Below are 13,790 nucleotides of genomic sequence, written 5' to 3'. Positions count from 1 at the left end.
CGAATCACCAACTATTTGTCACAAAGTGCGACATATAGGAGGTTCCCTTGGCGACTCCCAGGGTTGAAACCGCAGGTTGCACAGGCAGGGTAGACACCGTTGTTCCTGGCTGGGTCGACAGTTACAGACTCACATCTGGCGAAGAATTTATTTTGCATTTTTTTTAATAAAGGGCACTTTATTACTTAAAAAGTTTAAGTATTACATTCGGCATCTGCATAGTTAAGATGCACGTAACCAATTTATTTTGCAAATGCTGACAAGTTGATTGAAATCCTACGTACATTTTAGCTGTCAGTTTGGGACAGTGAATTCCATTTTTGTAGGATGTAATAATGTCTTACATTATGAGGTGGAGGGAATTGTTCATACTGCCATACATAATTTGAGTTCTCTCGTAAAATAATATTAATACAAAATCTCTACTCTTAATGAACGAATTGGTTGAATAGTACGGTTTATTTTCGTCCCACCATTTTCAACCGTTTTTTTTTCCGCTGGTTTTTTTTCGTCTCCGCTGCCCCTCTCCCCCCGCAAACGCACCAAAAAAACCCTCACGATTCCCGTCCCTACGAGACATCGAAGTCCCTCAGTACGTACGACGTCCTTCGCCGCCGCCCCGTCTACGATCTCCCTGCCGCCGACCCTTGCAGCCGACCACGGACGAACTTCGATTCGTACCTAAGCCGCCGTCCGAGGGGAGACGCCGCCGCCGCGTCTCCAGGTCGGGGCGGTTTGCCGCCGCGTCTCCAGGGCGGGGCGGTTTGATCCGCGTCTCCAGGTCGGGGCGGTTTGATCCCCTGTCGCCGCCGACGTTCGGGATCGCCGCCGCCGCCGAACTCCGGGAGACGCCGTCGCCGCCCTCCGAGGGCAGTGCGCTTTTAATCTCAGGTATGCTGCCTAGGTCTCATCCGGGACCTGGACGTAGTAAACTTTAGACGATCAAAACAAGGCGGGTCTACACATGTGTTTGTGTCATGACCTGGACATAATAAACTTTAGTCGATCAAAACGGCTCCTGATGGATTACATCTCAGGACGACATAAACTTTAGCCTGGCACAATGTTGGTCGTCTTGGACATCCGGATATTCAGAGATAAGCAGTCATGCAGTATCTAATATGTGGGCATTGCCAGTTCCCAGTTGATAGTTTGATCCACTTCCCCAGCTGAAGACTTCCGTTGCAACTAAAATGGGAAAAGGTAAGGAGGATTTGTAAGCGCATCCTAAAGAATTATAGACAAATTAGCTGTCGTACGAAACAGAAGAGAGGCATGCTACCTGAATTGGGAGAATACCCATTAATTAGCCTGTGATACAGGGCAAGAGAGAAGATCAATAGGTATACGACCCTTGGTGTCCTCCAAATTGAGCCTGGCACGACGACGGACGGCCTCGGCTGCGACCTCGTTAATGCTGGTGCAAATTGGCCATGAGGTACAGTGGTGCAAATTGGTGACCCATCTTCTCAGCAGCCATGGAGGAAGCCAAAGGAACCACCAGAGATGGGGAAGCGGTGCTGGGGTAGATCTCTTGTGCTGGAAAAGGACAGGAGATGTAATTCAGGTTACCCAGAAAACTGAATGTATACTTCAAGAGGAAAATCAGGTGTGCTTATTATACTTCAAGAGGAAAATCTGGTTTCCCAGAAAACTGAATGCAAACAGGTAAGTAATTCATGCAAGTACCTAAGCAAAATCAAGTGTGAACATCAGGTGTGCTTAGTATACTTCCATAGGAAACTCAGTCTGACCAGAAAACTGTATGCAGACAGATAAGTTATATGAAGTCTATGTGAAGTACTGAAATTTCATATGAAGTGTATATGAAGTACTGAATGCAAACAGTTAAGTTATATGAAGTCTATATGAAGTAACTAAGCAAAATCCCTACTGAAAATGGTGACAACCAAAGTCTATATATGAAGTACTGAAATTTCAATAAGTGTGCGTACTATACACACATCAAGTGTTTGTGCTCTTCAGCAACCATTGGCAATATGTACTTACCTATTTGCAATATCATATATAGGAAAGTCCATTCAAAAAATCAGATCACAAACCAGTAGCCATCTTGAAGTACTTTGGCACGATCTGATGAATAGCAACCTGCATTAAACCATTAGTAAATCTCTATTTTTTGCTATCAATTCATAGGTACATATGGGGAATCCACAAAGCAAAGCAGCGGAACAAACGACTTTGTCAGATGTACCTCCAGGTATAACTTCGTCTCTAAATCTTGCTGTATATGTCAAGCACTATCCCGCGCTGCTTTGTTGATGAGTAATGAAGTCGTTGCAGATCAGATGGAGGGGGCAAATGTTGATGAGATTTACCCAAGTAGTCCAGGTATGAGTTTGTGCGGATATAGTAATCATAATTTTATGCTTTTAATGTGATCAATTATACCCACGGTTTTACGAACATCCTTCAGAACGGAGGATACTTGAACAAACCGAACAACCGGTTCTTCCCCAACCGACTGATGGTGATAGCACAAATGTTCAACGACCTTCCCATCTGATTACAGGTGAGTATTAAACATAAAATGCCTAATTGACGCTCTTCAGTTAGCACTACACTGACTCGTTCTGTTCAATAACTGTTATTTTTACATCAAGCAGACAGCCCCGCAAAATGTAATGAACCTTCGTTTGTGCCTCCCAGTTGTCTCACACAAGTTTGTGCCACAGATGTAGCACAAAGTTCAAATGGTATTAACTGACGGCGGCATTTCTATGTAAACCGTATATCATGCTTACAGGGGTATTAACCCAGTTTATGGCTTTTGTGTTGTTCCAGTAGCTGAAGATGCGTCTCATATACATGGAGGAAGACATGTGGGGATTAATGCGTCAATACGTGATGCCTTACAAGTTTTACCCGTGTCCGATGCAACATCCGATTACATGACTACAACATCTGGAGTGAATGTCGCCAAACAAACTATGAAAGGTAAATTGTCTGACGAAAAAAGGGAGCAGATAAATGCCAGGAGAGCTGCTTATCGGAAGAAAAAAGAGGATGATGCGGTCAAGCTCCATGGTGACATTCAAACTTCCCTTACAATGTCTGGTATGAATGTTTGTTTTTAATCAATACGGTAAACAATTAATACATCATGCTTTTTTGGTTCGACAAGTCTCACATGTTGCTCCTTCAATGACAATTAACTAGCTAGCATGCAACATAACGAGGAAAAGAGGGAGATAATAAACACGCGGAGGCGGGCAGCTTATCGGAAGAAAGATGATGAGGTTACCGTTGTACGGGAAGCAGTTGTGCAAAATGTTCTCCGGGCCCCTCTCGGTGATATCACTAATGGGTATCAACCAACCTCTGTGGACCTTGATGAAAAAAAGGAGCAGCTAAAAGCTCGGAGGCGAGCTACTTATCGGAAGAAAAAAGAGGACGCCGCCGTCAAGCATCTACATGAAAATCTGCCTGCCCTTGCGATATCAGGTATGAATATAGTATGTTTCAGCAGTACGATGATATATATAGGCCCTTTGTTGCAAACTATAAGGTTATTATCGGAAGATAAATGACGAGTGTACCACCTTCAATATACAAGCAGATGTGCAAAATGTTCATAGGCCCGCTCTCGGTGATATCACTAATGGGTATAAAACATCCTCTGTGGACCTTGACGATAAAAGGGAAGAGATAAAAGCTCGGAGGCGATCTACTTATCGAAAGAAAAAAGATGAGGCCGCCGTCAAGCATCTACATGAAAATCTGCCTGCCCTTACGGTATCAGGTTAGAATGTTTTCTGTTTCAGCACTGCAATTATATTACATACCCGCTCTATTTCAGAATATATGGTTAATATATTTTTCATTCAACTCAACCATTTGAATCTTTGTCCAACCTTCAAAAATAAAACAATAGATGAAACAAAGTTCGTATTGTCGATATTGATATTTGTTGATATTCTACTAGCTTCATTCTTATTGACCAATGAAGTTCTGATTATGTTTTCACATTGTTGTATTACCAGCCAACCCAACTAGGTCGAGCAATACATCATTGTCACATGATGATGCAGTATTGCCTCCTTCCACAGTTCCACTACACTCACATGTGGTGTCTTAACAAACGAGCAAATTGAGCAGAGAAACGCGCGGAGGCGAGCAAGTTATCGGAAAAAAGTGGGTGACGGAACGATTGATCTTCAAGAAAAAAATCAGAAGCTACGAGAATGACGCATGCAACACCCTAAAACCATGACTTCGGATCTGCAAAGAAAAACACCCCGTGTGCTGAATCGATCGCAATGCCACGTCCAGATCTAACTAGCACATTGTCCAACCCTCATGCACATTGTCCGACTCTCACGCTTTCAACCCTCGCGCAACAATACAGTGAACAAATAGAACATGCTCCTACCGTCAATGTTGTCCCCACATACATTCGCAACACCGAAACCGATGGTAGTTATCCTATCAACCATCATGTTTCATCATGTAATCATTCATCAGATATTTACAAATGATTCGATAATGTTGTAGGTGCATACCTAAGCAGAACCTTCGGTGATGGTTAGATGGCGACATCATCGAAATCAATGAGCACCTACAAAGTGCCGACCAGCAAACCAGTGATCCGGTAACAATAGCGGATAATGGAGTGGACGAGCAGAGTCATGAGCCCAGAGCTCGGCGTAGGACGAGAGAGCGAGCTTGCAAGGGCAGTATGGCGGTGAAGAAGCGTCGGGAGAATATTGGCAAGCAAAAAACATGTACGCATGTACCACGTGGTGATAGGAATGCTCTACTAGATCGCCATAATGAAAGGTTTGCAGGTAGGGTGAAGACCCAAACCGTCAGTTCCATCTCCAAACCGGAAATGACCGAGATCGGACAACCTGTCGTAGTTGAAGCACACGGTAACTCGACCTCATCTAGCACGCCGGAGTACACAATCAGAAGTGAAGGTAACACTCCCATCCTTACTCTCCTTGCGTCCCTTGAGACTGAACCCTCATTTATTAGTTTCACGCCTGAGCAGACGACATGGACGCTTACCTTAGTCGTCTCATGAATGAGGATGTCAACCCTGACAGCCTCTTTGACGATGAGTATTACCTGTTTGCTGGTGAAGGTATGTACACCCACTTGAGCAACATCCACCTGTTGGGAATATCACACTAATTATAAGCCATTGTTTCCAGGCTCAGATGCCGATGACATGGAGCACGACGAATTGGAAGACTCAAGTCACAATACCTATGTCGACCATGATCCATTGGACTATGTCTACTCAAACCTCCCAGACCACACACACATACTGAAGCACGCCGCAAATTGCGATCACTGCAAGGCCAAGAAGTTTGTGTCCGAGGCCCCAGGATTCTCCTGTCGCAGTGGGCAGATCCAGCTGAAGCAACCGGAGCCCATCCCGGAGCTAATGAGGCTTTGGTCTAGCATGGATGCGGACTCAAGGCATTTTCGGGAGAACATACGGTTCTTCAACGGCCACTTCTCCTTCACAACCCTCGGCGTCAGCCTTGATGAAAGCTACACAAACATGAAGTCTGGGGTGTACACGTTCCGGGCGCACGGCACCATCTACCACAACGTTCATTCCTTCGGGCCAACATCACGTCCAGAGCATCTACAGTTGTACTTCTACGACGATGACCCAAGCCTAACCCATCGCAAGGCTGCCACCGAGCAATTAGACCAGGATGTCGTCAGAAAGTTAGTGGACATACTCAGGGAAAACCCGTACTCCCAGCAGTTTAGGGGTTTGGGTGCGCACATGGACAACCTCGACGATTACAGGATAGACCTCAACACTGACCAGAGACTAGACCAACGGAAGTATAATAGACCTCTGTCATCTGAGGTCGCTGCAATTTGGGTGGAGGGCACTGACCTAGCGAAGAGGTTCGACCATAGGATTACACTTTGCGGGAATGACAACCAGAGGCACAGTATACATGTGACGGCTGGCTCATATGACCCGCTCTCTTACCCACTCTTCTACCCAAGGGGGGAGCTTGGTGGGCACCTAAAACTTCCTACACGTGATGTCCCTTGGCCGGTTGTGCAACAACCAAGAGGTAGGCGTGATGATGATGATGATGACGATGCAGGTAAGCCTTATGTGTATTCTTTCGTTTAGATGAATTGTATACTTCTCATATGAATCTTAATGTCCGCGTTACTCATCCATGTGCAGAGGGGAATAGCAGGTTATGCGTCTCGGTGAGAGACTACTACTGTTACATGCTCCAGACACGACCTGGGATATTCAATCCCATACTCTGTGGAGCACGATTGCTCCAGCAATGGGGGGTAGACATGTACATCAAGATTGAGAGTTGTAGGTTGAAATGGTACAGGAAGAACCAGACAAAGATCCGTGCTGACCTGTATAAAGGAGTTGTTGATGCAATTACATCCGGGGAGACCCGGGCAAGCGTTGTTGGAGTAAGGATGGTGCTCCCTGGAACGTACCCAGGTGGCGACCGCGACATGAAGCGGAGCCATATGGATGCCATGGCAATTGTCCATACCTACGGGAAGCCTGACATCTTCTTGACCATGACCTGCAACCCTAACTGGGAAGAGATAACGAATGAGTTGTTTCCTGGCCAGACAGCGCAAGACCGACCTGATCTTGTGGCTCATGTGTTCCATGGCAAGCTAGAGGCTATGAAAGAGATGTTGTTCAAGAAGAATATCCTGGGTGTTGTTGTCGCACATGTATACGTAGTCGAGTTCCAGAAGAGGGGCCTCCCCCATGCACACTTTTTGTTGATCATGGATTCTGCCTATAAGCTTGTCGTTCCAGAGCAGTACGACCGGCTCATTTCTGCCGAGCTCCCAGACAAGCAGAAGTATCCTGAACTCCACGCATTGGTGGTGAAACATATGATGCACGGACCATGCGGTGCTCTCAACCCAAAAAATGTGTGCATGCAACAGAACGAGTGCAAGTGCAGATACCCGCGGCCGTTCAATGAAAACACAACCCAGGGCAAGGACTCATACCCAGTTTATCGTCATCGAGATAATGGTCGGCAGGCTAAGGTCCGGAGTAAAATGTTGGACAACAGATGGGTTGTGCCGTATAACCCTTACCTTCTGCAGATGTTCAATTGCCACATCAACGTTGAGGTTTGCTCTAGCATAAATGCCGTCAAATACCTTTACAAGTACATATACAAGGGCCATGATAGGGCTTCTTTCAGCATCGACCAGCCCGACGCCGATGGTAATATTGATGAGATCAAAAGATACGTAGACGCGAGGTGGGTTACTCCTCCAGAGGCGATGTGGAGGATATTTGGCTTCCCCTTGTGTGCCAATGACCCGCCTGTCCTACAGTTGCCTCTTCATCTCCCGAATATGCACAGGGTGGCATTCAATGAGCAAGCTCACTTGACCGACGTAGTCGCCTCTGAGAATGCTTCCAAATCCATGTTGACAGAGTATTTCAAAGCTAACCAAAACCACCCGTGGGCTAGGAATATATTGTACAAGGATTTTCCTGGAAGGTTCACATGGCAGAAGGGTAAGAAGTATTGGAAAGAGCGGGTGGAGCATTATCAGATAGGTCGAATTGTGTCTGCCAATCCTGCAGAGGAGGAGCGATACTATCTGCGTGTGCTGCTAAACCATGTTGCTGGCAAGACATCCTATGAGGACCTGCTCACCGTGGATGGTAGGCTATGCGGGAGCTTTAGAGAGGTTGCCGAAAGGTTGGGACTCATCGAGGCAGATAACACGCTCGACGACTGTCTTACCGAGGCAGAGCAGTGGGCGATGCCATGTTCGCTCAGGAGGCTCTTTGCAACAATTTTGGTGCACTGTGAGCCAGGCGACGTGCGTGGTTTATGGGATAGGCACTTCGAGCCTATGTCTGATGACTATCGGCGATCACACACGTACCCGATTGAGGTGGAACAGATGGTATTGCTTGACATTATGGGTATGTTGCAGTCCATGGGCAAAGACATAGCTGATTTCGCTCTTCCATGCATTGACGAAGCGTTCGACCCAACCGAGGGCGAGGCCAGAGAAGTGATCGAGGAATCCAACGTCGATTTTGACATCAACGACACTAAATTGGCTTCGTCGCTAAACTCAGAGCAAAGGGCTGCATACGATGAGATACTAGCTTTTGTTGAACACAGTGATGGGGGTGTGTTCTTTGTTGATGGCCCGGGAGGTACAGGGAAGACCTTCCTGTACAGGGCGCTGCTCGCCAAGGTTCGAAGCGAGGGAAGCATCGCTATCGCTACCGCGACGTCAGGCGTCGCCGCTTCTATCATGCCTGGAGGCAGGACTGCCCACTCGAGGTTCAAGATCCCGTTGAGCTGCGACGATGGCGCCTCATGCACCTTCACGAAGCAGAGTGGTACCGCCAAGCTACTAAGGATGGCCTCATTGATACTATGGGATGAGGCCACCATGACTAAGCGACAGGCGGTCGAGGCATTGGACAACAGCATGCGTGACATCATGGGAAGACGGGACCGACCCTTTGGAGGAAAAACTGTTGTGTTTGGCGGGGACTTCAGACAGGTGCTTCCGGTCGTCAGGAGGGGGTCCCGGGGTCAGATAATCGATGCAACCCTCCGAAGTTCACACCTCTGGAAGGGTATGCGCCAGCTAAGGCTCATCACCAACATGAGGGCTCATAATGACACCTGGTTTGCGGATTACTTGCTAAGGGTAGGCAATGGCACCGAGGAAGTTGACGATCAAGGAAACATACGACTCCTTGAAGATATTTGTGTGCCGTCTACAGGCGAGGGTGACGACCTGGAGAAGCTGATTGATCATGTGTTCCCAAGACTAGATGAGAACATGTCCAATCCGAATTACATGACTTCACGCGCAATCCTCTCCACCACGAACGACAACGTCGACAAGATAAACATGCGCATGGTAGAGCGTTTTCGGGGAGAAGAAGTAATCTACCATAGCTTTGATAGTGCAGAAGACGACCCGTATGGCTACTATGCTCCTGAGTTCCTAAATGGATTGACTCCCAACGGTCTGCCTCCGCATGCACTCAAACTGAAGCTCAACTGCCCTGTCATACTTCTGAGGAACATTGATCCGGCTAATGGTCTGTGTAACGGGACGAGGCTTGTGGTGCGAGGTTTCGAGAGGAACGCCATCGACGCAGAAATAGTGATCGGACAATAGGCAGGTAGGAGGGTATTCCTTCCTCGAATACCCCTATGCTCGTCTGACAACGACATGTTTCCATTCAAGTTCAAGAGGAAGCAATTTCCTGTAAGGCTTAGCTTTGCTATGACGATTAACAAGGCTCAAGGACAGACGATTCCGATTGTTGGCGTGTACCTACCTAATCCGGTGTTCTCTCATGGTCTACTCTATGTCGCATTGTCCCGAGCCACCGCGAAGAAAAATATAAAGATCCTCATTGAGAAGGAGAAGGAGAAGGAGAATGCCAAGAAGCAAAGCGGTAAATCTAAGAAGCGAAAAAGACCTGTCTTGTCCTTACAGACCTCGATGAAGAACATCATCTATAAGGAAGTCCTTACAGGCTAAAGTCCGCTCTTAGATATGACAGAGGATTTACTCTTATGCTACAGATAATTTGGTGCTTTCGATGTTCTTGTACAGATCTCTATATTTCGATGTTAGCAATTGAACTTTATTATGTTTATACTACAAGGCGTGATTTAATAATATTGCCTCAAATTTGAGACTTTGCAAGTTGCCAAGTTTTGCTGTATGTGACATTATTTTCCGTTTTGTTGGTTTGCTTATGCATATTATTCTTTTGTTGTTTTGTAATCAATCATCTACAACATCTAAACTCGGCTTTGTTTTCTTGTACAAATAATGCACACTGCCTGGGTCACTCCGTTGTTGTAAAACTAGACTCCACTGGAGTGTTCTACATTATATAAATATTTATGATGCGGCCCCAAAGCATGCACAGTCAATGTTATTATTATTTTACTATTTATTTATTTCCCTTATGCAGAATAACTCTGGTTGCTTGATCATGACCGAGACTATCTTTGGTATTAGAACTCCAGTTACACCAATTGGTTATTTGCATCTCAAGTTAAGTTAGTCACTGTTAATCAACAATGAAATGTGGCCATTGGTTCTTCGATAATTGATGGTACAGATGGGCAAAGCAACCAGAGTATATCCCACTGGATTAATGGTACAGATGGGCAAACCGTTAAGGGCGGTGACTTCACTGCCTTAGGCTGGACGGTTCAATATTTAGTAGCAAACCGTTAAATATTTAGTAGCAATATTAACTCCCTTCCATCCCATTACAAATTAATTTCAGTTAAAAAAAACTTGTATCTCGGAATAAAGGTGGTGGAACTCCCCTTAATCTGTACCAGATATTAATACTTAACCCTACATGGAACATTGCAAGTAGTCGCTGGAAATCGTAGTGATGCTGAAAAAAAGGTGTACAGTAAACATCCATGGCAATAGCTAATGGTTCAAAAGCCAACAGAGAAACTCTACTTCACAGAAAGCTTGTGTGCGTTTGGAAGCAAAGTAATTTTGAAGTTTTTCAGGAATAGGAGCCCACAGTTTACCTCCTATCTTTGGAAGCCCATTCACAATCCTTACATCCTTTGATAGAAATGAGATGAACCAGTCGGCGTTAAAAATTTCAGCAAAGTCACTGCAGAGTGCAGAGAAATGGTATAAACACAAAAAACACGTTTCAGTCTTCTTAAAAACATGAGCAGACCTAGAAGACTAGGATAAGAAATTGCAGGTACTTGAAAAAACCTGCTGCTTTCCAGAAGGAGGTTTGGTCCAATTTGGGAACAACGAGTGTTGCATTTAAAATACGTGCAGCAACAACAACATCAATTATTTGAGAAGAAGCACACATTAATCAGGATAATGGGCATAGTTATGAGAATATCATAATATGTAATCAGGAAATACACGTAGCTACTACATAGTTAGCTGTGAAACATGACGAGACACTCCTAAGCTTACTCACTTTCAAAATAAAAATTGCAGAGACCTCAGACTGCAAGCTTTGCCACATCCTTACACACTACTATACTCAGGAGGTGCCAAACTGTTCATCGAATTAGCCTATAATTTTCATAGTCTGACTGAAGATTACTAATGGTTTCAAAATATTGCAAGAGAATACAAGCTCTAACATGTGTTTTGTGGTTTCTGGAAAAAGCCATAGTACTACATACTTTCAAGTGTTTGGCTTAAAAAAATACTGTTGTTTAAGTTACTGTGGTATCTATCATATTGAAGTTTTTCTGCAGCATTTAAAAAAATACTGTCGCGATCAATTTTTTTAACTAAACCAACAGAAAACATGAGGGAGAGATTAACAGAGAAATGTTACACGGCAGGGGATTCATCTTTACACCAAGTCAAGACAGAGTATTCATAGTTTTATTAGGCTCTGTTCCATGATAGCTAGCACCACAATCCTTTGCAAAAGGTGTCGAGATTTGTTGCTATTTCTTACAAATTTGGAGCACCATATTAAAGTACATTTAGAAGAGGCATGCTTAGATCATACGGCAATTTCATCTACTACTGATCAAGTCACTATTAGTATAAAACTTGCCAAAAAATACTGTGTCCCAAAATACAGAATGCAATGCAAACTGCCCTATCCGTGCCATCATGCAGAAGTAGTAATTTCATTTGTTGCCTACTCACTACTCGAGCATTTGTACATAACATCTACCATTCAATAACTAATCCTTAAACAGAAAATTAAATTGGGCGAAGTGAGCACGGCACATTTTCAACTCGGCTACATCTAACAGAAGCACAAAACTTAAATAAACACCAATGAAGCAACTGAAGAGTACCTCCTCCACGCCAGCCTTTAGCCTCCATCTTGCCCTCACGCACAGCCACTCGGTCCGCATATCTGCAGAAACAGAAACATTACTCCTCCAAGCCCCCAGCAATGGCACGCATTTCTCGAAACCACACCAATTCGAGCCAGACCGCACCTGGACCACTCCTCCCCAAATCACGGATATCACGGCGCTTACCTCCGCGTCGGAGAGTTCGATCTTGAACGCCTGCTCCGCGCCGGGCCTGACGATACTGAGACGCCTCCGGGACCGAACCACCGCCGCCGCGTACCAATGGATGGAGCATCACGTCGCGTACGAGACCGGAGCGGATGAGGGTGGGGCTGTCTACAGCGAAGATGGAGGCGGCAGGGATGAGATCGGGGCTGGCTCAAACTGGAAGGGATTGGGGTTTCAAGACGTGGAGGTCGGCCCAAAGGCCAGAGCTAGCGGCGGAGATGCGGGCGCCGCCGTCGTGGGGGAGAGGGGGAGGCCGGCGACGCGGCGGGAAGAGGACGGGGAGAGAGTGAGCGGATGTTAGGGGGAGAGAGTGGGCGGGAAAAGGTGGGGTTTGAAGATGCGGAGGTCAGCCCAAAAGCCAGAGCTAGCAGCGGAGATGCAGCCATGCAGGCGCCGTCGTCGCGTCGGAGAAGAGGAGGCCGGTGATGCGGTGGGGAGAGAGTGAGTGGGTGTGAGTGGGAGAGAGTGGGTGGGATTAGGTTGGGTGGGTGAAAAAGAAAATTATTCTTTTTGCAAATAGAAAAATGTGTTAGTCTCACTTTTGTTTTTACTACTCCCTCAGTTCCTAAAAATAGATCTTGTTAAAAATAAAGACTACATATGCATATATATAGATATATTTTAAAGTGTACATTCATTCATTTTGCTTCGTATTTGGTCTGCATTAGAATCTCTAAAAGACTTATATTTAGGAACAGAGTGAGTATATATTTTACGATGCTTATGTAATGAGTGAGGCCTTTTGGAGGCCGAGCGACCTGGAGGCCGTTATCTAGGCCATGTGTTCAGACGTTGTGATATGTGCAGCATACATTTGCAATGCATATACGGTAGCTATTAACTGGGAATACACAGGTGCCATTGGCTGGTGTGCTAGATTTGTACAGGGACCTCCGCTTGGGTGGAGCTTGCAAGTACGTGATGTGCCTCCTGGCCAGCTTTCAATTTTCCACATGTGGCACCAGGGTCGGGCTGATGTGTCATTAAATTAAATGGTATTAAACGTGATGATACAAGTCGCTTTACATTTGCTGGGAGGCACATATTTATCTTTTTCCGGTCGTCCACTTCCTCTGGCACATTACACAGGAGCGATTTCACCATCGATGGAATGGAATTCTTCATGAGTGTCAAAATTCATACTTGTTCTAATTTTGGTATTCGGTTGGGTGTGCGGGGTCTCTCAACCCCTTTGCCATCAATCTTCGTATAAGTTAACACGGTGCTTGTTAGAAAATGAAAATAAAATAAGTGACGAACATGGTGTGTGTAATTGATTTTAAAATAAAATACGACCACACTAGGTAGAGTGCATCTTATTTTAGCTGGTTAAGAAAAAAAATATGATGTAAAATATAAAAAATAGCATAATTATTTTTCCATCTTCATGCGGAAAAAACTGCAACCATAAAAAACGGTAGGGTGCATCTTAATTTAATTGATTAGGACACTGGTGTAGTATTTTTGATTGGCTGAAAAATTGAAGAGCATTGGTAATTGAACAGTTTTCAGCCTTTGCTAGAGACTGACAATAAATTATCATTCCGTGTGTATGATTTAATTGTGTCCGTGCGAGTATAACCCATGGGAATTTCTTGGATGTTTCGCATCTGGAAAACGTCGATTAGTGGAGTGTCATGGGGTCGATGTGAGGTGCGATTGTGGTATGGCATCAAAGAACAAAATTAGGATGTATTGTTCAATTTGTACTGGAACTATTAGGGGAGG

The sequence above is a fragment of the Triticum dicoccoides genome, chromosome 7A (genome assembly GCF_002162155.2).
Source record: "Triticum dicoccoides isolate Atlit2015 ecotype Zavitan chromosome 7A, WEW_v2.0, whole genome shotgun sequence".
In the NCBI taxonomy this organism is placed as follows: Eukaryota; Viridiplantae; Streptophyta; class Magnoliopsida; order Poales; family Poaceae; genus Triticum; species Triticum dicoccoides.
The sequence above is the reverse complement of the archived record's forward strand: the minus strand, read 5'-3'. Positions refer to the sequence as shown.